Source organism: Periplaneta americana, chromosome 13 (genome assembly GCF_040183065.1).
Source record: "Periplaneta americana isolate PAMFEO1 chromosome 13, P.americana_PAMFEO1_priV1, whole genome shotgun sequence".
Classification (NCBI taxonomy): Eukaryota; Metazoa; Arthropoda; class Insecta; order Blattodea; family Blattidae; genus Periplaneta; species Periplaneta americana.
Window position 1 is genome coordinate 30,869,281 of NC_091129.1, and position 24,920 is coordinate 30,894,200.

The following is a 24,920-nucleotide window of genomic DNA, read 5'->3' on the forward strand; positions in this document are numbered from 1 at the left end:
GAGGTGCATTGAAATAACGCAGAAAAGTCTTACCATACATATTCCGAAGTGATACAGTGATACAGTGTTGAAAGTTGTGTAATGAAGATGTAAAATTACTTTTATTTACTTACTTACTTACTTACTTACAAATGGCTTTTAAGGAACCCGAAGGTTCATTGCCGCCCTCATATAAGCCCGCCATAGGTCCCTAGGCCTATCCTGAGCAAGATCAATCCAGTCTCTTATCATCATATCCCACCTCCCTCAAATCCATTTTAATATTATCCTCCCATCTACGTCTCGGCCTCACTAAAGGTCTTTTTCCCTCTGGTCTCCCAACTAACACTCTATATGCATTTCTGGATTCGCCCATACGTGCTACATGCCCTGCCCAGCTCTAACGTCTGGATTTAATGTTCCCAATTATGTCAGGTGAAGAATAAAATGCGTGCAGTTCTGCGTTGTGTAACTTTCTCCATTCTCCTGTAACTTCATCCCGCTTAGCCCCAAATATTTTCCTAAGCACCTTATTCTCAAACACCCTTAACCTATGTTCCTCTCTCAGAGTGAGAGTCCAAGTTTCACAACCATACAGAAGAACCGGTAATATAACTGTTTTATAAATTCTAACTTTCAGATTTTTTGACAGCAGACTGGATGATAAGAGCTTCTCAACCGAATAATAACAGGCATTTCCCATATTTATTCTGCGTTTAATTTCCTCCCGAGTGTCATTTATATTTGTTACTGTTGCTCCAAGATATTTGAATTTTTCCACCTCTTCGAAGGAAAAATGTCCAATTTTTATATTTCCATTTCGTACAATATTCTGGTCACGAGACATAATCATATACTTAGTCTTTTCGGGATTTACTTCCAAACCGATCGATTTACTTGCTTCAAGTAAAATTTCCGTGTTTTCCCTAATCGTTTGTGTATTTTCTCCTAACATATTCACGTCATCCGCATAGACAAGAAGCTGATGTAACCCGTTCAATTCCAAACCCTGCCTGTTATCCTGAACTTTCCTAATGGCATATTCTAAAGCGAAGTTAAAAAGTAAAGGTGATAGTGCATCTCCCTGCTTTAGCCCGCAATGAATTGGAAAAGCATCAGATAGAAACTGACCTATACGGACTCTGCTGTATGTTTCACTGAGACACATTTTAATTAATCGAACTAGTTTCTTGGGAATACCAAATTCAATAAGAATATCATATAATACTTCCCTCTTAACCGAGTCATTTGCCTTACTGTTGTTAGTAAATTGAGTCATTGTTTCATATCGTCGTTGTTCCTGCAATAACTCCCATGTACAAAATATGAAATTTTTCAGTAGGAAGAAAAGAACACATTATTTTATTCATTCCATGTCAGTGAATTCTTACATTTTCGAAAGAAATAAATATAATTACATATAGGTGATTTTATTATTTGCTGTATCGCTATATAAGTTATGTAATAGAACAAATATCTGAAAATCGATAAATACGTGAGTTATTTCAGGGACAACGACGATATGTTTAAATTTCATACACATTACATTAAAATTAATTAGAAAATTTCAAGTAAACATGATATATTGCTTTAAAATGCCAAAAAAAAGGCATTTATTATTTAATTAGTAATAAACACCTTAAAAAGGCAGAATAAAAATAGGTCGTATCAGTTTGATTTACCCCAAATCACATTTATATCTATGAAAATACTGATTTACTTCCACCCAGTAAATAAACTCATTTTGCCAAACATCCAGGTTCTACTTATTAATGTACAGTAAATTGTAATATCAAAATAACCGTCTCTAGTCATGAGAATTATAGTGATTTCGAATAGACTCTCCTTTCTTGAAGATTCTCATCGCTTGCATTTCGTCCTGCACCTCCTCCGCTCTGCGCCACTATCAATCGCTCTCTCTCTCTCTCTCCTTGTCTCTGTTGCTGTATTACAAACTTCCATCTCCGTCGCTCCCGCGTATCGATCGCAGCAGAGAACGCCGGCATCCAGGCGTCGCGACGCGGTTGGAAGCCACTGTTACCTGACGCCACTCGATTAAATATCGTTAGCAGACCTCGAATACAGTTAGCTTCTATCTCTTTACCGCAAACTGGGTAAACAAAGCAGCAGATCAAAGCGTGCAACTGTCATTTGTGAATGTGCTCCATTTCTACACGCCCATAGCTGAGTTTCCATCGGTCTCGTAGGAATAATTTCTTGGCTTTAAAAACCTGTGACTAGTGACATATTCTTTCTCGCTGTTCATCAGTATTCTTTAAAGCCCGTAACACACTTGAAGAGTTTTCGCTAGCGAGAAATGTGTTGCGAGAAAATTCAAAGATTGATAACATGGATTCAAATGGACGTCCACACACTGGAAGAGATTCTCGTTCGAGGCAAAAACCTCGCGCGAGTTTCTCGCTGGAATCGGTAGCTCAGCGAATTTTCTTGACACATGTATCAAAGATGTTTGACATTTATACTCTTTATGACGATTGAATGTAGAAAAAGATATCACAGGTGGCAATGAATTGTATTGTTTTTATTTGAAAATTAGGTAATTGCAGTCAGAAACTTATCGAACTTGTACGATATCACCTGTAGGCCTATTTATATGATATACGGGTTGAAAACTATAAAAACACTAAACTTAAAGAAGAAATCTGGAGACAAATATCAGATTATCTGAAAATAAATAGGGCTATATTTTATTTTTATGAGATTTAGTAGTATTAATTAAACATTTGAAATAATGTATTTATTATATGTCTTAACAGTTTACATAATTTTAATCAGAACATGGCAAAGAATCCTCTATCATATCAAGAACAGCAAAAAAAACTGTGGTCCATTCAACCTGAAATAAAGCCTAAACGTATCATCATTCAAATCGAAACCAGTGTCCAAACGCGCCCTTATTTTCGTAAGATGCAATGTGATTTTCAGATAATTCTGGCTCTAATTTTAGGCCTACTTTTCTTTTCATTAACAAAATATGTCCATGTAACTCCATTTCCTCATTATCTGAATATTCAGATTCAACATAGCGTTCGTACGTAATTTATAAAGTACGACACTATACTTACAGGTTATATATTTAAGTACGACAATATACGTAAATACATAATCTATAATATTTCCCCCAACAAGTGATTACTATAATCAGAAAAATGGTTTCCGCATGAAAGCAGTGCATAGATGATCATAGCGAGGTGTGATCTGTTATAGCGAGAACTCGCCAAGTGTGTGGAGGAAGGCTCTTCGCTTCTTTCTCGCAACACATTTCTCGCTAGCGAGAACTCTTCAAGTGCTTTACGGGCCTAAATCAGGTTGTTCAGTTTCCAGTACCTGAATCACCCTTACGGACAACACAGAGGAATTCGGTTTCCTTCGCTCTTTGCAAATGACTAATAACATAATTAATTATCATTTTGAGGCTCCGAATTGGTAATAATTTTCCTCACATCCATAGATTCTGCTGCCCAATGTTCTGCAGCACATAGTTAATTTTCTGTCCCTAGCATAACCTTATTTTATCTTTCATTCGTCTTATGCGCTCCAATGTACGAAGAACCGGGAACTGCTATTTAATTGTCTATAGATTGTGCGTCGGTAATGTGGGCTAACTTCCTTATCGCAATGAACTTCAGTGAAATGCAACGAACCTTACATATGAGCACAGAGCTTATATTCTCTTAATGTATGATGTAATCTATGGTTTCCCACCAGAGTTACCAGATAATTCTAGACCAGCCGTGGCGAGAACGTGACTCGCGAGACATTGTGGCTCGCAGTGATAGCTGTGCATTTCGCTTGTTTGTAACCTCCGCCAACCCCCACCCTCTCACTCACTGGAGTCAAACTCCGTTCCATTTGTATTTGTCTCTGACCTGCGAGTGGCATAATTATGTCTCTCTCGAAACCATGTACGAAAGTTCCAAGTAGGATGGGAGGACGCATTTTTTTGCTGTCAATATGGTGAGAATATTAAATGTATGATTTGTTCACAAGTATTACGAGGAAAACGATTGTATAACATGAAACTGCATTATACTACATGTTACTGATGAAACATTAAAAGGTTGTCATTGTTGTTGTTTTCATCATCATCATCATCATCAACTCTGTACGTCTACCCTTTTCCAGCAGATGTACGAATAATGCGGTTAACTCTTCAATTTGAACTCACTGATTTACTATGTGATGTCAAATGAAAGCTAGATGTAAGGACTTGACAATGTTGAACTTTCAAATCTCTGCCAAAAAATAAATATCCGAAACTTCGTACTCTCGCTTGCTTTGTTGGAGCCATGTTCGCTACAACTTACGTTTGTGAAAAATTATTTTCAACAATTAAAATAGTGAAAACCAAATTTAGATCACGACTGACAGACAAATACCTTCGTGATCAACTACGACTGGCAGTAAGTGACATAATTCCTGATTTTGAAACTTTGTCGCAGAGACATTCTGAAGACAGTTAATTTTAGGTTGTGATATTGTTCATTTATTGTCAATCTTTTTCTTCGTTACACGTACTAAACATTAGTTTGTAGCCTTGTACTGTATAAAATTATATTTAAGTGCGTGACGTAAGGGAAATGAAAATCCGTTAATAAGTCAGACAGTTGCTTCACTTCCCCTTCGGGTGTCCGCCTCCCTCCATAGATTCCATGCACGTTGCAGGTTACACAGTGGCTCGGCGCACGATTACATTTTCGCCACCGCTGTTCTAGACCAATGTCGCCAATTATACGCCAACAAGGAGCCAGAAAATAGCCAATTATCTCTGAAGTTGGTAGTTGAAGGAGTAATAAAATTAAAAAAAACCTTACAGTGAAATTATGAACATAACTATTTATATTAATTCATAAATTTGTAATAATTTTATAGTTAATATTATTCAATACAACGATACAAGAGCATTATGGCATTATTCAGCTATGATGTATATTTTTGTAGTTGCATTTTACTGTTTGTCCAACCTGTATTCTGTTGTTTACAGATATTACATATTTTACAAATTGCTTCATTCGAATTTTTCTTAAAAATCTGTAGTCCCTTGAAGGCAGCCTGAAAATATTAATTTTCTGCATTAGGTGAGTCTAATGGTGCAGTTTTTAGATAGTGATTTTTAATTATGACTTTATATATATTAGTCAGTTTACAATGCCGTTTGACATTTTCTGACAGCCAAATATTAATTTACAGTCACTGATAAATGTATCGCACTGCAAGGTACCACTCCCCTCTATCTCTCCATAGGCCTTCTCCTAATTGTCTTCTTTCCATAGCTTCCAGAATGCCCTTTTTCCATATTGTCATAGGTCTTCCTCTTTTTCTTCTTCTTGATGGGGTCCAATCATATGCCAACCTTGGTAATCTCTCCGTATTCATTCGCATCATATGCCCATATCATATGAGTTGTTTTGTGAAAATATCCCCTACAATATCATTAACTTGCATTTTCTCTCTGATTATATCGTTTCTAATTTTATCTCTTCTTGAAATGCCTGCTGATCGTCTCCAATAATCCATTTCTAAGGCCAAAAATTTATTTTTGAATGCGTTTCGCAATTGCCAAGTTTCTGCCCCATATAAAGTTGTACTTCTCACAATTGATTTATAAATTAGTTTCAATTCTGATTTTATTATCACATAATACTTTATTAAGAGTGGATATTGCATATTTTCCTTTCTTCAAACGTTCTTTCATGTATACTTGGTACCTCCCAATTATGACTAAATACCGGTACCAAATTTTGAGGCTTGAATATATAATTTTACTTAAACTACAATTGAAGAGTCCACTGCAAGAATGATGGCTGTCACTTTCTTGTCGATAATGAACCAAGACTGTCAATGCATAGCTTAAGACATAATAATAGAATGCGCATAGAGAGTTATATGGCATTAACACTGATAGTCATTGTCCAGTAATGATCGGAAAATCACAGTTAAGCTTTGAGCGCTAAGCATTTCAAACTTTCAATTGCTTCTCCTGCAAAATGTATTCCAAATGACATCCATCATTCTTGCAGTGGACTCTTCAATTATTATCTTTAGCCAGGACCGGTTCTTCCACTCCTTATACCAAGTGAAAGAATCTGCTAAATGCTATTACGCCCGCTAATTCGCTGAATTCCCGCTATTATTAATTAACGGCTTACTGCTCATCGTTTCTATTAGGCTAATTATTATCGAAGTTTAGCATGTAGGCCTATTTTAAACTAAATAGTTAATTGATAATATAATCCACTTATTTAATCCATTAATGTAATATATTTAGATGCATTAATTCCACTTAATTGTGTTATTAAAACATCATTGTAAATCACAGACCATACACGTTGTAGGTCCCCGTGCCAGAGCCTGGGGAAGTTTTCTACGCTACCTTGAACGTTACTCTGTCTTCTTTTGAAAATGAACGGAACTACAATAACTGACGAATATTTACGTTTTGGAGAATATTACTTTCAATGGATCACAGTCTTGTGATAAAAATGTTTTAGTTAAATTATTTTTATAATTTTAACATTAAAGACTCCAGAAAAGTAACCAGGTAGCCAAGTGGAAATTTTCGTCACCACGAGGAACATAAAAAGCTCTAGAATGGCGACTAGTAGCCTCATCTGGCAACTCTGTTTCCCATTATACAGGGACATCATTTTATTTTACTTGCATTTTTATTGTACCTGTATTTCTGAATGTACTTCACTCCCACCCCTTCACTAATGTCCTTGCTACCGTCAGACACACAAACTTACGGCCGCTGTTGCATTCGAAGTCTTCAAGCAGTGAAGTAAACACTGCAGTGTACAGTGTGTTTCAGAAATATGGTTGCGTTTTCTATAGAAGAAAGAACCTATATTAATAATATCGTACTAAAAATTATATTCAAGAAACTATAAATTCAATTTCAGAGAATATGCTTCAAAATGTTTTTAATAATATGCGTAAAGAATTGAAGCCTGCATTGTAATGAACGGCAACCATTTTCAGCAACTTGTTTAAAAATTCAGATTAGCTTATTTTGAATTGAGGTGGCTAGAAGCAAAGGAATACTAGTGGCATTTGTAATAACATGAGCTAAGTGCATCCAGTGTGAGCTAAAGTATCTAAAATTTTAGTGGCAAATGGATATTTTAAGCGCATCACATAGTAAAATTTAAATAAAAATATCACCGATTTTACGAAAGCTAAAATATTTAAACCCCATTTTCTCAAAAGTAACTTAAGTGCACTTACAGCCCTTTACTTATGACCCCCTCAATTTAAGTGCACTCTCTATATTGTATGTTAACACCAATAATTAATATGCTAAATAAAGTAGACATTACATAACGAAAATAGCCACCTGAAAAGTTGAGTTTTTGAAAAAAAAAAAAATGTTACTACTCTGCTGTATTTTGGTAAATTCCGTAAAAGAGGTGACCAAACTGAAAATCCTAATATCGTGTTTCCCTGTAACATAAATGGATACACTACTTTTCTCTCCTCCTATAGCTAGTAAAATGATTTGTTTACATATTGCACTAGTAACTCCAAACTCCTGTAATGGAAGGGGTAACAGTGTTTCCGAGTATAGCCAGGCTAATGTTAAAAATGTTGGTAAAAATAAAGTGATGTCCCTGTATAAAGAGTGTGAACTGGAAGAGCAAGCAGCGAGTTGAAATGACATTTCGCATTGGCTTTTTATAAAATCTGGAACCAATCAGGAGTGAGTAACTAGTAGATGGGTTACAAACTACGCGGACGTCACGACATCTCTGAGGAGCAGTAGTGTACTATTTGTGAGTTTGTGTCTATTTTACAAGTCTTGATCACTGAATGTTGGGACGACTATTTTATTCAATTATTAAACTTTCCTGTACAACTGAAACGTATTTTTATGACATTTTTATTAGCTTATTTATATGTACTATTATTTAACCCTTTCATTCACTATATTTTCTATATAGGACAGCAAATTAACTGCCGCTTCATGGACAATGAGTTGTTGAGAGCGAATCCTCTCAAGTGAACAGTTCATATCTGGAAATCCAGGTATCATGCTGCAAAAATGAGACTCTGGACAATTCACAAAATCTTAAAAGGAGTCAAGAACAAACAATTAGACTTTTCCAAACAAAAACATAATTCGTGACTGAAAAGGTTAATAAAATTTGGAATAACTGGATAATACGCACGATAGAGCAATGTCGATAGTCGACGTTGCTAGCTGGCCACTAGTCACTGGGCCGTACTGAGCAGTGTCAAACAAAAGAAAATCGAAATGGTGGTAGTCAAATTCGCGACTATATTCTTAAATAAATCACTCCATTACTCAACTACGAGGTTTATGTAATACAACGGCAGTGTTTTAAATGCACTAAAAGAAAATGCAGATATAGTAAGTTGTTAAAGTAGGTTATCACAACGAAGTAAAGGAAAAAAAAAAGGTGTGTTTCATGAAATATCATTCAAATTATGGAACGTAAATTTCCGATTAATGTTCGCCAAAGCGTTAAGTACGTAATTATGACCGCGTTGCCGTTTTATTTGTGGCCTAAAGAAAATTCCAGCCTTTTACGAAAAAAACTTTTAGGGGTCATGAAATTATTCACCGCTTTAATTATATTTTTGTTTATCAATATTACGAAACAAGAACAGTCATAAAGGCCATGACCGACTAGAAACATCGATACCGAAGAGAGAAACCCATTCGGCCGTGGTGAAAAAAAGAAAATGCGAGAGAGATTTTAGTTCGAGATAAAATGGACACATAATTTTTATGACCATACTTTTAGTAATTGGAGATCGCTTGTAAGATCTGTCTTAATTTTCTATATATAAATTTCGTTCAAAGAAATTGGTGGTCAAGGGAAAAATCATTGAACTAGATGAAAGTAACAGTGGTGCTATGTCTCAGTAATGTTCAGAATGAAGGAGATAGAGAAAAAAAAACAAATTTCTCCTCCTAATGACGCCACAGACCAACGTCATGTTCTTATGTTGGCAACATTGTGTATCTAATTAAATTTGATCGTAACCGTAACGGCACGGTTCAAAGCTACCGTGCTAATTCTCCAGTTTAACATAAAATTTAATTAAAAGATGCTGCACTCCTATTCTATTCCTCCAACTTCCGACTGATGGCCTGAATGCACCGGAATGCTATTCGAATTTAAAATTTTGGTTGCCGGTTACCGACATGGAAGGGTTCAACTCCAAAATAATAGACAGCTTCTGCAGAAATAAAGAGCGCAGCATGGACTTCACACTACGCCACTAATACGTAGGTCAACCAAATTGTAACGATTTCTTTTTAATTGAATTGCCTATATTGTAATACACTCCCAATTTCAGCCCCGAGCCTCCTACTGCTGCTAGCGTGTGCTTTATCTTGTGTTTGTGTTGTAATAACTTAAAGTACAAGGTCTAGGATTTGTGTGACATGTCATTTTTATTCTGATCTCTTTTCATAAACTTAAGTTAAACAAATTGCTAGCGTTTCTGAACACAAAGATACGGTTTTATTGGTCATACAGAGTGTCTCAGGAGAAATGTAAATAATTCAGGATAATGTAGTTTGAGTTAATCTACATCGATTCAACCTGATATAACTAACTTATGTCCGAATATAACGGTTGGGAAGTTATTGATGGGCGAACTTTTAAATGGAGAAAACAAAGTTATATGATACATCAATGAAAATGATGCGTTTATGTTGCAATAAGTTTATTTCATAATTAAGTACAAACTCAGTAAGACAATAATTACTTCAGACAAATTACTGAGATTGCTCTTCTTATGATCTTCATGAATTGTAAATTTCAGATAACATCCAGTAAACACGGGAAAACACAGCTATATGGAATCCTTCGATTGGGAAAACGTTGCCTGTATACCTCAACAAAATCGAATGTGTTGCTTTCACAAAATCCATAAACAAAAAGCATGTCTGCATATTCAATGAAATAATACACGAATTAGAAGACATGTGAACTTGTATTCAGTTATATGTGTTGCGCTAGCATTGCAGTGCTCAGATGCTGTCGTGTGTAAAAAATCTGACGTAACACGTCAAGTATATCACACGTCAACCTCAACGAATTTCTCCCCAACCGTTAGACTTCGAACATTGAAACAAGGTGACTGATTTATAAGACGTTGTGGTTAATGATAATTTCAAGTAGATTTTTAGGTCATCAACATCCGTCATCTAGTAATCAATTTCGAACTTTGAAAAATATTAATGTGAAATATTTGGGGCTAAGAGGAATGAAGTTACAGGAGAACGGAGAAAGTTACACAACGCAGAACTGCACGCATTGTATTCTTCACCTGACATAATTATAAGAACATTAAATCCAGACGTTTGAGGTGGGCAGGACATGTAGCACGTATAGGCGAATCCAGAAATGCATATAGAGTGTTAGTTGGGAGGCCAGAGGGAAAAAGACCTTTGGGGGAGCCTAGAAGTAGATGGGAGGATAATATTAAAATGGATTTGAGGGAGGTGGGATATGATGATAGAGACTGGATTAAACTTGCAGAGGATAGGGACCGATGGCGGGTTTATTTGAGGGGCAATGACCCTGCGGGTTCCTTAAAAGCTATTTGTAAGTAAGTAAGTATTGTGACAGCCACATCGAGACTCGAACAAGCGTCCCGCAAGAGTCGCGCGGGAGTCGACACGGGCTCCACGGAGCACTGGGGGGGGGGCGGCTTGGAGAGGAGAGGAGAACCGGCGGCATGCTGGGCCGCGGGAGAGAGGGGAAGTAAGCAGCTGGTGACTGAGCGGAGAAATCCAGAGAAGTCTGGATAGGCGTCATCTTCTAGGCATCTGTCGATTGATCGCGAAATCGTACTGTCCAGAAACTATGGTTTAGTTATAAATACAACACGCGAGTGAACTTGGGCAGTTTGTTATAGTCTGTGAACAGCAAGCCTGCCAGTCTTGTGTAGCAGTGAAGCCAGCTTCGAGACCGGAGTTCGACTTGAGTGAGTCCACAGCTGTGTGAGTGTCCGAAGTCCTGAGTTTGAGTGCAGTGGACCGCAGTTGGGGGACCTGAGTTCGAAGTTCAGTGGAATGTCTCTGAAGGTCTGGGGTTCGAGATATTGTGAACTCGAGTGACTGAGCTGGAAGAATTAGCCAAGGCAAACGAACTGTGAACTGAGAACTGACAGTTCTGATTTGTAAATAGTGCTCTGTGAACATTAGTTAAAATTAACAGTTCATTGTTGTTCTCAATATCCAAGTAAATTGTCATTGTCGTCTGTGGAGTGCAATAACGAATACTGTGTTACTGTGTGGAGTGCAAATCCCATTGTTGACGGGAGTAGAATTAAATTGTAGATAGTGATTATTATTGGTGTGAGAATAAAATTACATTATTGATTTGTAATAAAAGTTACAGTATTCATATACGAATATTACAACAGTACTGTAAAATCTTTGTTAATGTATGTAATTTTTGCTTGCAGTAATAAACTCAAACTTAAACATTTTGTTATTCAAAGTAAGCTTATAAATCACCTTCATAAACTGGAGGAGAACTTCGTGGATCACCCTGTGGATTGGTGAAAGTCGCAACAAGTACGTTTCACAATGTCTGACGCGAGAAATTCATTGATCTAGTTTTTAACAAAAAAGTTTTCAGAACTTTAAAAGTGATGCGAGGCAATCGATTGGCAATGAGTAGAGTGACGCCTTGACTTTTAAACATGATATGAGGCTAGAGGCGAACAAAAAGCCTCCTACTTAGCCGATGCTCGTTCGCACAGCTCCCATTTATACCTGTCATTTGCAAGCTGTAATGAAGACACAGTGTTCGCGATGATTGCTAACAGATGTCGCTTTATAAAATGGTGTTATGCAACAACACGTCATAAATCAGATCCCACTGGTCTTAGCACCCGCAAATTCGTGATACATCACAACAATAACATCACTCATCCTAAAACAAACACTTTACAACGTGTGATACCGCTCTTATTGTCATGCTACATGATGTTATGCTAAATTATTGATGCATTGAAATCTCTGTTACTGTTGGAGTAGTCTGTCTCGGGAATTGATCCTCAGATCATTTGAATACGAGGCACGCTTAGTATCCGCTTAGATGTATTGTCTAACGCATAGCCGCCCCCTCTGACCATATACCATTAACTTGTCCTCTGTGAGGCCATTATCCGTGGAACAAAATGTTAGCATAACTATTAACCCCTGTCACAATATGACTCGTTATTTTGGTCCTAAGATTACCCGTACGTTATGCATTAACGGTCTTACTAATAAAATCTCTATATACAGACGTTTAACTGTCTTATACACTGAGTAGCTCGTTTATAAGTCGTGTGTAAATTCCTTACTAATAATCACTACATACGTCGTGTATAACAGTATAACTGTTACACAGCTACGTCATAGTTTCGTCATTACTTCGTTACGAAAGGTAATAGAATATCTGAGGTTTCTATTGCATCCGGTAGAGCGCTCTAGTGTGGCGTGTTAAATATCTATAGTAGAACTGGCTCTATCGATTACCACACTACATTTTGGTCAAAGAGTACAAGCTACAGCAATATTATTCTAATAATTCTATGATCTTTGGTTTGTTCTTCTGTGGTTACAAGGTAACCATCATCATAAAATGACAGTCGATACGAACAGCTGTTAGAGGGGCGGCCATTTTTTCCCTATATACAACGCTTAAACAAGGGGTTTCGTGTATATAAGTACTGCAAAGCAATTCCCATTGTATAGTTACAGCCTGTTTATACGTCCATAGCTTATTCACGGTTTATTAGTAACGTTTTTGTCTCAACTCTGCATAAGTCTCGTATAAAAACTAACACGGTTTATTAGTAAGACTGTAAGAGTTTATGTAACTAGTGTAACGAGGTAATACTGCGCAATATTACTAAGTTAAATACAAGGTCCGTCTATGTTTATCTGTTTGGAACAATTAACTAGAAATTATTTGCAGGGGAGATTCGGCTAATTCCGCAATATTAAGAATTAAATCTATCATATTTTTATCAAAATGTTTATTGAAAAATATTATCATCGATATGTAGACATGGACGAAACCTTTCATTACCAAATGAGACAAAGAGACCTATTAAAATGCAAATATATTTAGTTGTATATACATTACAGTTGAAAAAGAACAACTCGGGTAATTCCGCAAGTGCGGATAAATCCGGAATAGGACTTGACTAATTTCGCAGTCGTAAATAATTGAATGGCTGTCTAGAATAACGTTGTAAGTCAGTTTTTACAATTTGTCAGGAAATTAAAAATTTGTTTATTCCATACTAACATTGTGAAATATTACAAAATATGACTCTGTATTAATACTTCAGATAAAGTCCTTAGAAAGAATCCAGTATAGGACAGCGAAATTTGTTAAAGGTAAAAGAGAAGATGGAAACGATACGATAAAAGAACTTAAATGGGAAACTTTGGAAAACAGACGTAGGAAAACTAGAATAACATCATTGTATAGAGCACATCTAGGTCAGAAAGCATGGGTAGACATAACGGCTCGGTTAGAAAAGCCAACGTACTATGGTAGGAACGATCATGATTTTAAAATCAAATGTAGGAAACAGAAAACGGATGTTGGTAAATTCTCATTTTTAAATAGAACTATAAATGATTGGAATGACCTACCTGCAGCGGTTTTTGAGGGCTGTCCTTCCTTAAGGAGATTCAAGAATAACTTAAAAAGTTGTGTATAAAGTGCAAATTAAAATTAAGGTGACATTTAACATTTAATTTTTTAAGGTGACATGTATTTATTTAGCCTGACGAGTTACTTCCTTAGTTTGAATTGTAAATTATTTAAAAATAGCGTGTAAGAGGGCCTTAGACTAGAAATGTTTAGTTTAAATGTATTCTGTTTATAAGTATGCATAAGTGTGTAATTATTTGACTGTAAGAGGGCCTTAAACTAGAAATGTTTAGCTTAAATGTAGTTCTGTTTATAAGTATGCATAAGGGTGTAATTATTTGGCTTATTTGAACTCTTGTATCAGTGAAGCGAGGTGAGTCAGTGAAGTTATGGTTTTACAATGCACTGAATAGTTCCGATCAGTGATAATTTATAGCGTCAATGAAATGTGTTCTATAGTGTCAGTGAAATATGTGCTAAATTGTCAGTGAAATGCGTCATAGTGCCACTACAGTGAGTGAGATGAGAGTAAAGTGAAAGACTATTGAAACTTATGTAGGGCCTATACATAATTATGTAGGTTGTAATGTAAAATTAGGTATTTTATTTATGTTTTATTATTATTGTGTTAAATTATATTGTGTATTCTTATTGTATTGTATATAAAATTGTATTGTGTATTGTAAATTTATTGTGTATTGTTTATATTGTGTATACCACTGCCACCGGGTGCTTGCCCACTTGCAGTGTAAATACATACATACATACATATTGAAGTATTCACACTATATATATATATATATATATATATATATATGTATATATATATTGTCTTCATCTTCCAAATAACACAAATTTTTGAACATTTACAGTAGAAAAACGTTGTATGTCAGTCCAGAAGAACAACGTTGTAAAGCAAAGAAACGTAAATACTGTCCATATTTCCTGGTTGTTACATTTCAGTGCATTAAATAATATTAATAATGATAATAACAATAATAATAATAATAATAATAATAATAATAATAGACAAATTTATATCATAAGAACTTGAAACAAATTACACAACTTAGAACATACGTTTAGGCATACAATAGACTATCAATATTACAATATTACACAGACAAGAATCCTTTTTTTCTTTATTCTCTTATTAGGCCATGGCAGAATTCAGAGTAACCATGACCTTATTACCTTTAACTGTTCTCCTTTAGCACTCTATAGGCCTACATTGACTTACAGTACAACCTTATTCTACTCACCGGTCCAGGTTGTTTCACAGCTGGTTTAATGTCACCTTTCTTCGAGGTATATTCTTTTCCCTGATCCTTTAGTGTCGTACGTACATTGTCCTTCCATTGCATGATATTAGTCTTACCTTTTCTTTTCTATTTACGTTTTTTATGAGACCATATGACACGCTACAAATATGATTGTCCGCCATTTTATTTGCGTTACAACGTCATTCAGCTCAGCAACACAATCAAAATACTATAGTTCTCGAAGTAGTGTGAATATTTAACTTCTTTTAAACAGTTTTATAATATTACGTAGACGTCCAATTCCTAACAGAAATTAATGTTTTCAGAAAAGAGCTAAGACAGCCCAGCTTTTACAGAGGGGCGAGCAGAAGCAGGTGGGGGAAATCGGGATGCGACGTAGGCAAACGGACGACAGTACCTGTGCGAAAATATGATTCAATATTGAAAGCTCTTTCGTCACTGGAAAACGCAAACATATTTCTGGAACGTACTATACTCACTAACTCAGTACTGCATACGCGGCCTCGGTTCTGTGTGGAGGACTGTTGGAAGTTTATTAGCAGAGGGGGTGGGAGTGAAGTACATTAAAAAACTCACATACAATAAAAATTGAAGTAAAAATAAAATGATGTCCCTGTACTATGATTCATAGTCTATGCGTACCTGTTTGCAATAATTCCACCTTGTTTATGAATCCACGTGACGTAATAGTGAATCATAGTTCTTGTAAATTTTATGTTCCACCTGCATTTTGTTCTCTAGTGATAAACTGATGCTAATATACTTTAGTAACATATTAATTCTAGTCTACATTTTTTAAAATAATAAATCAGTAATTAAGGCACTTTTATTTAAAATGTCTTAAGTATTCTCACTTGTTGTATGCCATCTTGAATAGTCAAATATAGTTCCAAAGCCTGTTATATCCCAGTTACAGAACCTAATACCTTTAAGTCCAATTTAAAATATTTAATTAAAAAGAAACTATTACAGTATGATTTCAGTACTTCATGTAGATCAGATGGAAATAAATTAAAACTAAAAAAATAAATTACAGAAAAGCGAATTTGGAAACAAATGACAGTTTTTCCTGATTTCTGTAAAATTTTGTTGGAAGGACTTAACAGGTATCGGAAATGGACGACTCAAATGTGGATATGGAGAAGGATAAAGCTTGTGAAATGGGTAGACAGAATACGATATGAAGCAGTGTTGGAAAGAGTGGGTGAAGAAAGAATGATACTGAAACTGACCACGAAGAAGAAAAGGAATTAGTTGCGTCACTCGTTTCGCTATTAAGCTCTTCCCGCTCTAGTATATCGATATACTATTTTATATCACATTTTATGGCAGAAGGTTTAATTCTCGTTAAATTTCTGCTTCTGCATTTAGCGTGGTCAGGTATTCGGCTTTGGTGTGACACATAAGTACGTAAAATATCCAGTGATATGTGATAAATGTAGCATTTCATTTCCTTTTTAGATATTGAATACTGGTAATAATAGTGATGAAGGTGATATTTAGGTATTATAAGTATTGATGATGTGATTTTCATATCAGTACGGACAGTACATAGTTCGGCCAGTCGGTGGCCCGAATCCCATGTAATCGTTCACATACCCCTCCATGAAGGCATGATACTCTTCCCGCCTGCAGTCACTTGTGAATGAGATTTCATCAGAGAATGCAGTAGTGTTGTGCAATAGTGAGATATTCACTGTATATACAGGGTGATTCACGAGGAAAGGTAAACAATTTAGGATGTGAATTCTCAAGTCATTCTGAGTAAAAAAGTTCATATGAATTTATAAGTCTGTTTTCGAACGGTTACGGAGATATAGCTCTTTGATTTGATAAAAACTTCTGAGATTCCATTGTACTAACTCGTATTTAGAGACTGATTACGGACAAATTTAAAGTTTATATTCACGTATGCATACATACCTAATATTCTAGAAGTCGGGGTCGATGTTTTCACACACTTTCAAAGGTACCTCCTTCTGCTTCAATGCACTGTTGCGCTCGGGCGTGAATCGTGCTCATCGCTCGGGAGAGTTGCATGTGGCTGTCTTTATGCCGCATCCAAAATACGGTCGATTAGCTCCTCTCTCGTTTCCCCGTTCCTTTCATCTAACCCCATAGACAGTAAATACTCTTCGATATGGTACCCTTCTGTTCGGAAAGCGTCGTTCATATTCAGCGACGGCACGCACGGTACTTCCATCCCACAAACCATAAACATACACAATATCGCGTATTCTGTAGTCGAAAATTTACAAGGCATCTTGAAAAACACAACTTAACACTTCCGATAACTATACCTATATAACTACTGTACTGTAGGTAGCTGATTGAACTGATGTGAAGTGATAAGTGATAGTGTATTTGTTGTGACATTTGTAATGCCCCACCACCCGGTTTGTTTCTCTTCTCTTCTCTACATCGCTCACAATGCAGATTCCAATGTTACGTCATTCATTGCGACCGATGGATGACCTTGTTTCAAGTCAGCAGCATATGGTAACGTCTGATTCACATTGGGGAGAGACGTTTCACCAAAAAAATGCATCTAGCTCCGCTAATGTTCATATGAACATTTTCACTCAAAATGGTCCAAGATGTCGTATCCTAAATTTTTTACCTTTCCTCTTGAATCACTCTGTATATACAGTCTTGAAGACGTACAGAACAAAAAATCATTTAGCCGTAAAATTTCTTGCATCCCAGTTCCAATAGGAAAAACGGTATTTCTATTATAGATAGTGGATAAGTTTATTATACAATTATTGCACAATTTTATCGCTTCCCTTAGCTTTTATTTAATTTTTTCGCTTCCCTAGCATTTGTTTGTTTTTATCACTACCCTAGCATTTGTTTCTTTGTTTGCCAACATTTCAAACTGCAAATTCTTTATGACACTATAAAACATGCTTTGCGATCGTAATTTGTTTCCCGTATAGATAGTCGACTGAAAATGGCGACTCCGTTCAAACATTTTGGTGAAGATAACTTTAGTGAAATAGAATTGTAGTAAGTCAGTTAATATATATTTTATTGCATTAGAGTACTTTATTTCTTCTAATCTTTATATACTTTCTTCTATTTTTATCACCTCCCTACCACTTGTTTCTTTGTCAACATCTCAAACTGCAAATTCTTTACGGTACTATAAAACATGCTTTGCGATCGTAATTTGTTTCCCTCATACATAGTCGACTGAAAATGGCGGCCCTGTTCAAACATTTTGGTGAAGATAACATTACTGAAATAGAATTTTAGTAAGTCAATTAGATATCTATTTTATTGTATTAGAGTACTTTCTTTCTTGTAATCTTTATATACTTTCTTCTATTTTTATGATCTCCCTACCATTTGTTTCTTTGTTTGCCAACTTATCAAACTGCAAATTCTTTACGGTATTATAAAACATGCGTTGCAATCGTAATTTGTTTCCCGCATAGATAGGTGACTGAAAATGGCGACTCCGTTCAAACATTTTGGTGAAGAAAACATTAGTGAAATAGAATTTTAGTAAGTAAATTAATATATATTTTATTGTATTGGAGTACTTTATTTCTTCTCATCTTTATATACGTTCTTCTGTTTTTATCACCTCCCTACCATTTGTTTCTTTGTTTGCCAACATTTCAAACTGCAAATTCTTTATGGTACTATGTGAGAAGATAAAAAAGAGGGTACTATAAAACATGGTTTGCAATCGTCATTTCTTTACAGCATAGACAGTCAATTGAAAATGGCAGCTTCGTTTTCGTGAAGCTAACATTAGTGAAACAGAATTTCAGTAAGTCAATACTTTATTGTAGTAGAGTATTTTATTTCTTCTAATCTTTATATACTTTCTTCTAATCGTGTAACAGCCAATTAAATCCCACTCGAGTTTTGATTTTCTCTAGATAAATCAAAATCTCTAGTGAGATTACTGTTGATAAACAAATTTATTCGTTCCATAATATTATTACAGTTACTTTACAGCTAGAATAAGGAAAATGCCAAATTATTATGTAAATGTTTAACATTTAATATGCAAATATGGTTAGTTACCCTACACTAATGTATGAAATATATATGCAAAAGCTTATTAATATTTACCTTTAACACATAGAATGCAGTATAGCGGTCACCATTTAATAATATATGAACTATATACTAGGTTCAAAAAGTTCCCGGAATTTTACTACCATTTTTCGTATTAATATATAACAAGGGATATTATACATTTGTTTTGTTGGTAACATGCATGATGTCATTTCCTTAAAGTTTGTTGATAATGGCAATTATTGGTTTTGAGTTGTAGGCAATTGTTTATCATAGTGTTTCGTTTGTTCGTCGCATTTTGTAATTATGTCCACAGAGCAAAGTACAAACATCAAGTTCTGTGTTTTGCTGGGGACATGATCAGTATGGCTGATGAAGATGGTGATTTCTTAAACAAAATGAAACTGGTGCTACTTGTACGACCCAGTCCCTAAACGACAGTCATCTGAGTGGAAATCGAAAACATCTCCTCGGAAGCAAAAATTTCCTAGGCACACTTCCAAAGGCAAAGTTATTGTAAATGTTATGTTTTATTTAACGACGCTCGCAACTGCAGAGGTTATATCAGCATCGCCGGATGTGCCGGAATTTTGTCCCGCAGGAGTTCTTTTTCATGCCAGTAAATCTACTGACATGAGCCTGTCGCATTTAAGCTCACTTAAAGCAAAGTTATGTTGGAAGTTTTCTTCGACTCTCAGGGTCTCATGCACCATGAGTTCATTCCAGAAGGCCGTACTGTAACGAAAGAATTGTACGTAGAAACCCTCCGTCGCCTCTGGGACGCAGTGAGAAGGAAACGTCCAGAAAAGTGGGTAGAAAACAACTGGTTCCTTATGCATGACAATGCACCTGCTCATCGCGCAATTATTGTAAAGAATTTTTTGCCAGGCACAACATAACTGCTTTGGATCTCCCACCATACTCTCCTGATCTCTCACCACCTGATTACTTTCTGTTTCCCCGTCTGAAAAGTCATCTGAAAGGACGGATATTCAATGCTGAAGAGATTATCGCAAACGCGACGAGAGCACTAAGACGGGTTTCACAAAATGGCTTCCAGGCCTGCTTCCAGGAACTCTACACGCGTTGGCAAAAGTGTGTTGTTGCGGAAGGCAACTATTTTGAAGGAAATGCTGTAGAATAGTGTTTAAGGTACGTTGTTTCTATGATGCTAGCAAATTCCGGGAACTTTTTGAACCTAGTATGTATATAGAGCATTATGATACTCATGTTTATACAGTGCTGTGATATACCAAGAATTCATACACAGAATGGAAGCTGTGAGAAATGAAGGAACTTTTTAGTTTGGTTTTAAATAATACAGTGTCTTCTCTATGATACTGCCAAATGTGATAGATTAAAGAGGTCAAAGAAAAAAAGTGTACAGCTCTCCTTAACAATGCAGTCTGTGCTAAATTATGTAAACATTGTCGAGTGAGATGGGGAAAGAGAGTAATGAGCTTGCGACTTATATTTTTACAGAATAAAATATTTATTTTTGCATTGAAGTAATATAAATATGCAAATGTATGCTCTTGAAGTATAAATATGCCATATCGTTACAAATATACTTAAATATGCACAGTAGATTGTGCATACTAATTTCAAACAACGAGAAATGCATTAATGTTCTGTCTGCATATCAAGTTTAGGGAAAGAAAAAAAAACATGCAAATATACACAATTCGCAGCGTACTCATGACGAAGCAGAGGTCAAAACGTATATTGGTAAAGAATCAAGACTGGTTACGCTGGACAACAAGAATTTTGCTTCGACTTAATACATGTGTCCCTCATGCTTTGGTCTGCGCTGAATCCGAAAATGTATATCTTTTCTTGGTATCACATAAGGTTTTTAAGATATACTATGATTTCACTTTTCGGTAAGTGCTCTTCCAGAAAACAAATGGCACGGGTTGGGGGCTGTAAACCAAAACGAAAGCTAATGCATTTCATGAGTTTATGACCTATTGCCGGTTTCTTATGGTTGTTGACATGTTCTTTTGTACTTCTAATAAATAAACGGATATTGGTCCCTTCTATTCAGTAAATTTCATAACAGTTAACTCCATTAATATTACTACAAAAGCGCATCATCAAAATTTGTCTGCATAAACCACTTGATCATCCGACACAATTTATTTATTCTGAATTCCAAGTACTAAAAATTGAGCAAATATATAAACATAGGGGAGGCCGGGGTATTCGCGAACACCGGGGTATTGGCGAACACCAGTTATCTCTTTGCATTTCTTCAGTAGCGAGTTCTGATTGGTGCTGCCATCTAGTGTCCGCTATATTAACTTCTTCAACTCGCTTACCTCGCCATTGTGCGAGAAGTCTTGGATGCTGCAGACGAACTACGATTTCTTCCATTTTGCTTGTAAAATTCATGCTATTTTGACATCAAGGTAAGTGGAGATATTCATATTATTTTGAAGTGTTGTTTATTCTTATGGATTGTACAATTATTGCAGAAAGTTATAGTCAGAATAGTGTATTTGGAAATAACATATTTTTGACGTGGTTATGACGAAACCATCATGGCGCAGAATGAGGTATTGGCGAACAAGTGTTCGGCATTACCCCGCAGCAGGCTAGGGTGCTGATGCGGCGGGAGGCTTTCTAACCTATTTTATCAATAATAATAATAATAATAATAATAATAATAATAATAATAATAATAATAATAATAATAATATGGGGGCTGTAAACCAAAACGAAAGCTAATGCATTTTATGAGTTTATGACCTATTGCCGGTTTCTTATGGTTGTTGACATGTTCTTTTGTACTTCTAACAAATAAACGGATATTGGTCCCTTCTATTCAGTAAATTTCATAACAGTTAACTCCATTAATATTACTACAAAAGCGCACCATCAAAATTTGTCTGCATAAACCACTTGATTATCCGACACAAGTTATTTATTCTGAATTCCAAGTACTAAAAATTGAGCAAATATATAAACATACAGTACTAATTTATTTTCACAAAAATCGAATGAATTTTATAACTGAAAAACATATACATAACACCAGAAGAAATGTCCCAACTCTTTTGGCAGAACTTAAATGCCACACTACAGCTGGATGAAGACACAGTAGGAATTATGGACCAAGACTATACAATTCAGTATTGAAAAATAATCCAGGCCTAAGCAATTTACACATTCTGAAGTTTAAAAATAAAGTGAAAATGTTTGTATGATATTTGATCAATTTTATTACTATTTTAGGTGTTACTAGCATTATATGGTACTAATTTTTATTGTATTTATCTAATGCATGTCTGTAACCTATAAGATAAAACATTGTAATAAATATAAATAGATCATTTTCTTAATTAATATCAGTGTATATCTCCAAATGATTTCTTAGCATCGCCACAGATACACTTGATTGTACTTGTCACTAGAAAGTTCTTGAAATTTATATTTTCCCCGCCATCCATAAAATATTTTGATATGATACCTCTTGCACAAAAGGGGAGATCTATAACTGAAACTTGATTAATATATTTCAGTATTATCTGTATTTATCCCGGTAATAATGAACAGTTTGACTCGTAGACATTTTGTTTTTGCAGCATTAACTTCCCATGATTGTACGAGAAGATTCGAAGAGAACGGCAGTTACGTAGACCTTCGGCTCCCCCCTACTACCAATAATGCATAACACAATGTCAATACGGCGGTTGCTGTCCTCTGCGATACAATGAACTTTTCTGTTGATTTTCGAGTTCATTTTTTTCCTGGTTATTATATGCTTATTTAAGTTGTGTTAACTCTCGCTAAGTGGTTTTATATTTTATTTTATCCGTCTTAATATTTATTTTATTATAGTAAATATTTTTGTTTTATTATTATTATTATTATTATTATTATTATTATTATTATTATTATTTATTAATTTGTATTACTATCTTTGTATCATCTCCGTCACGGTTATTTTATTAGTATTATTATTATTATTATTATTATTATTATTGTTACTATTATTTCTATCATCAACATTATTATTGATCTGTGTAAAATTTATGTAGACTACTGGACTGTACCCGAGCACGAGCATATGCTCATTTCGGATATCTATCATATGTATTAATTTCAAATGTAAATTGTGAATAAATATGAAAATTTGAAAGTTCAAAGTGAGGTCTACGCAATGAACAAACAAGGGTGTGGTTTTCAGTATTTAAAAGAAAAGTTTACCAATTTGATTGAAGACAAACTAAAGAGGTCTTTTTAATTGGTCCACAAATTCGCAAAGTTTTGGCTGACTGTTTTGTTTGAGGAACAACTTTCCGTTACATAAAAAATGTCATGACGTGCTTTAAAAGGTGTTTGCTCAAATTTCCTAGGGCATACAACTACATCGAATTTGTGGAAACCATGTTAAGTGCATGTGAGAAAATAGGGTGTAGTATGTCTCAAAAATACACTTTTTACATTCTCATTTGGATTTCTTTCCTCCTAACCTTGAAACGGTAAGCGACCATCATGGGCAAAGATTTCATCAAGAAATATCTGAAATGGAAAGGAGATGTAAAGGAAAATCACCATGCAGCATGCTTGCAGACTATTGTTGGTTCCTTGTAAAAGACAGTCCCGGGTTTGGTTGTAAGCGGAAGTCATCCAGAAAATCCTCTTAAATAATAAGTTCAAATTCCGAGAGTTTCCTCATTATATGTACACATGAAATATTTTTATTGATATGTTTTTTTGTGTTTTAAACTATGTAACATCATTTTTGTATCCAGTACACATTTTTAAAGTATTATGAGGCATTTTGAATCCCTAGTCTGTTGTAATTTTATCGGTAGCAGTGAAAAATAAAAAAAATAAATAAAAGTTTTTCATAAACAAGTTCAATTCACTTTTCCCAGAAAATGGTACGTGATGGGGCAGTTTGGATTTTAAATTCAGATTTAGGGCACACATATTAATAATATTTACCTATTTTTATTTCGGAGCAAGGCAAAAAGTAAAAATTTTTTGTTCAGTGTCATAGCTATTGCAGGAGAAGAATATAATTTTGTACAGAAATGTTATGATCAAAGCAGAAGACGGGTCTCTGTCATGACGACAGGAACGTCTCTACTTCCAGGAAATGCATAGAAACACAAGTTCTGTCTAATATGCCTTGCAAGTCAGTCGTTGTGATAGTTGATGCGAGCTATCACACAACGCAGATAAATAAAAATCGACGACTGTAAAAAAATATCATTCGGTGGTTAATGCAAAGTAATATTAAGTTTGATGAAAATATATGGGAAGGCACATTTTTTACAATAGGGATATCTTATGCGAAATTTCTCCGTTAGATAACAGGAGCGTTCCATACGGCTATGTTATGTAATATGCTACAGTTGATTACATTCTCCCGCTTGTTGGTTTTCTGTGCGTGTCAAAATTATATTTACAAATATTTTGTATAACCTAGTATAATTTAATATAATTCAGTATTTCCTTATTCCATAATTTAATTTACAATGAATAATCAACTTGAGTCCGTATAGGCCAGTTTCTATCTGATGCTTTTCCAATTCACTGCGGGCTAAAGCAAGGAGATGCACTTTCACCTTTACTTTTTAACTTTGTTCTAGAATATGCCATTAGAGAAGTTCAGGATAACAGACAGGGTTTGGAATTGAACGGGTTACAACAGCTTCTTTTCTATGCGGATGACGTGAATATGTTAGAAGAAAATCCACAAACGATTAGGGAAAAAGTCCACACCTGTGGAGTAATGGTCAGCGCGTCTGGCTGCGAAACCAGGTGGCCCGGGTTCGAATCCCGGTAGGGGCACGTTACCTGGTTGAGGTTTTTCCGGGGTTTTCCCTCAACCCAATACGAGCAAATGCTGGGTAACTTTCGGTGCTGGACCCCGGACTCATTTCACCGGCATTATCACCTTCATTTCATTCAGACGCTAAATAACCTAGATGTTGATACAGCG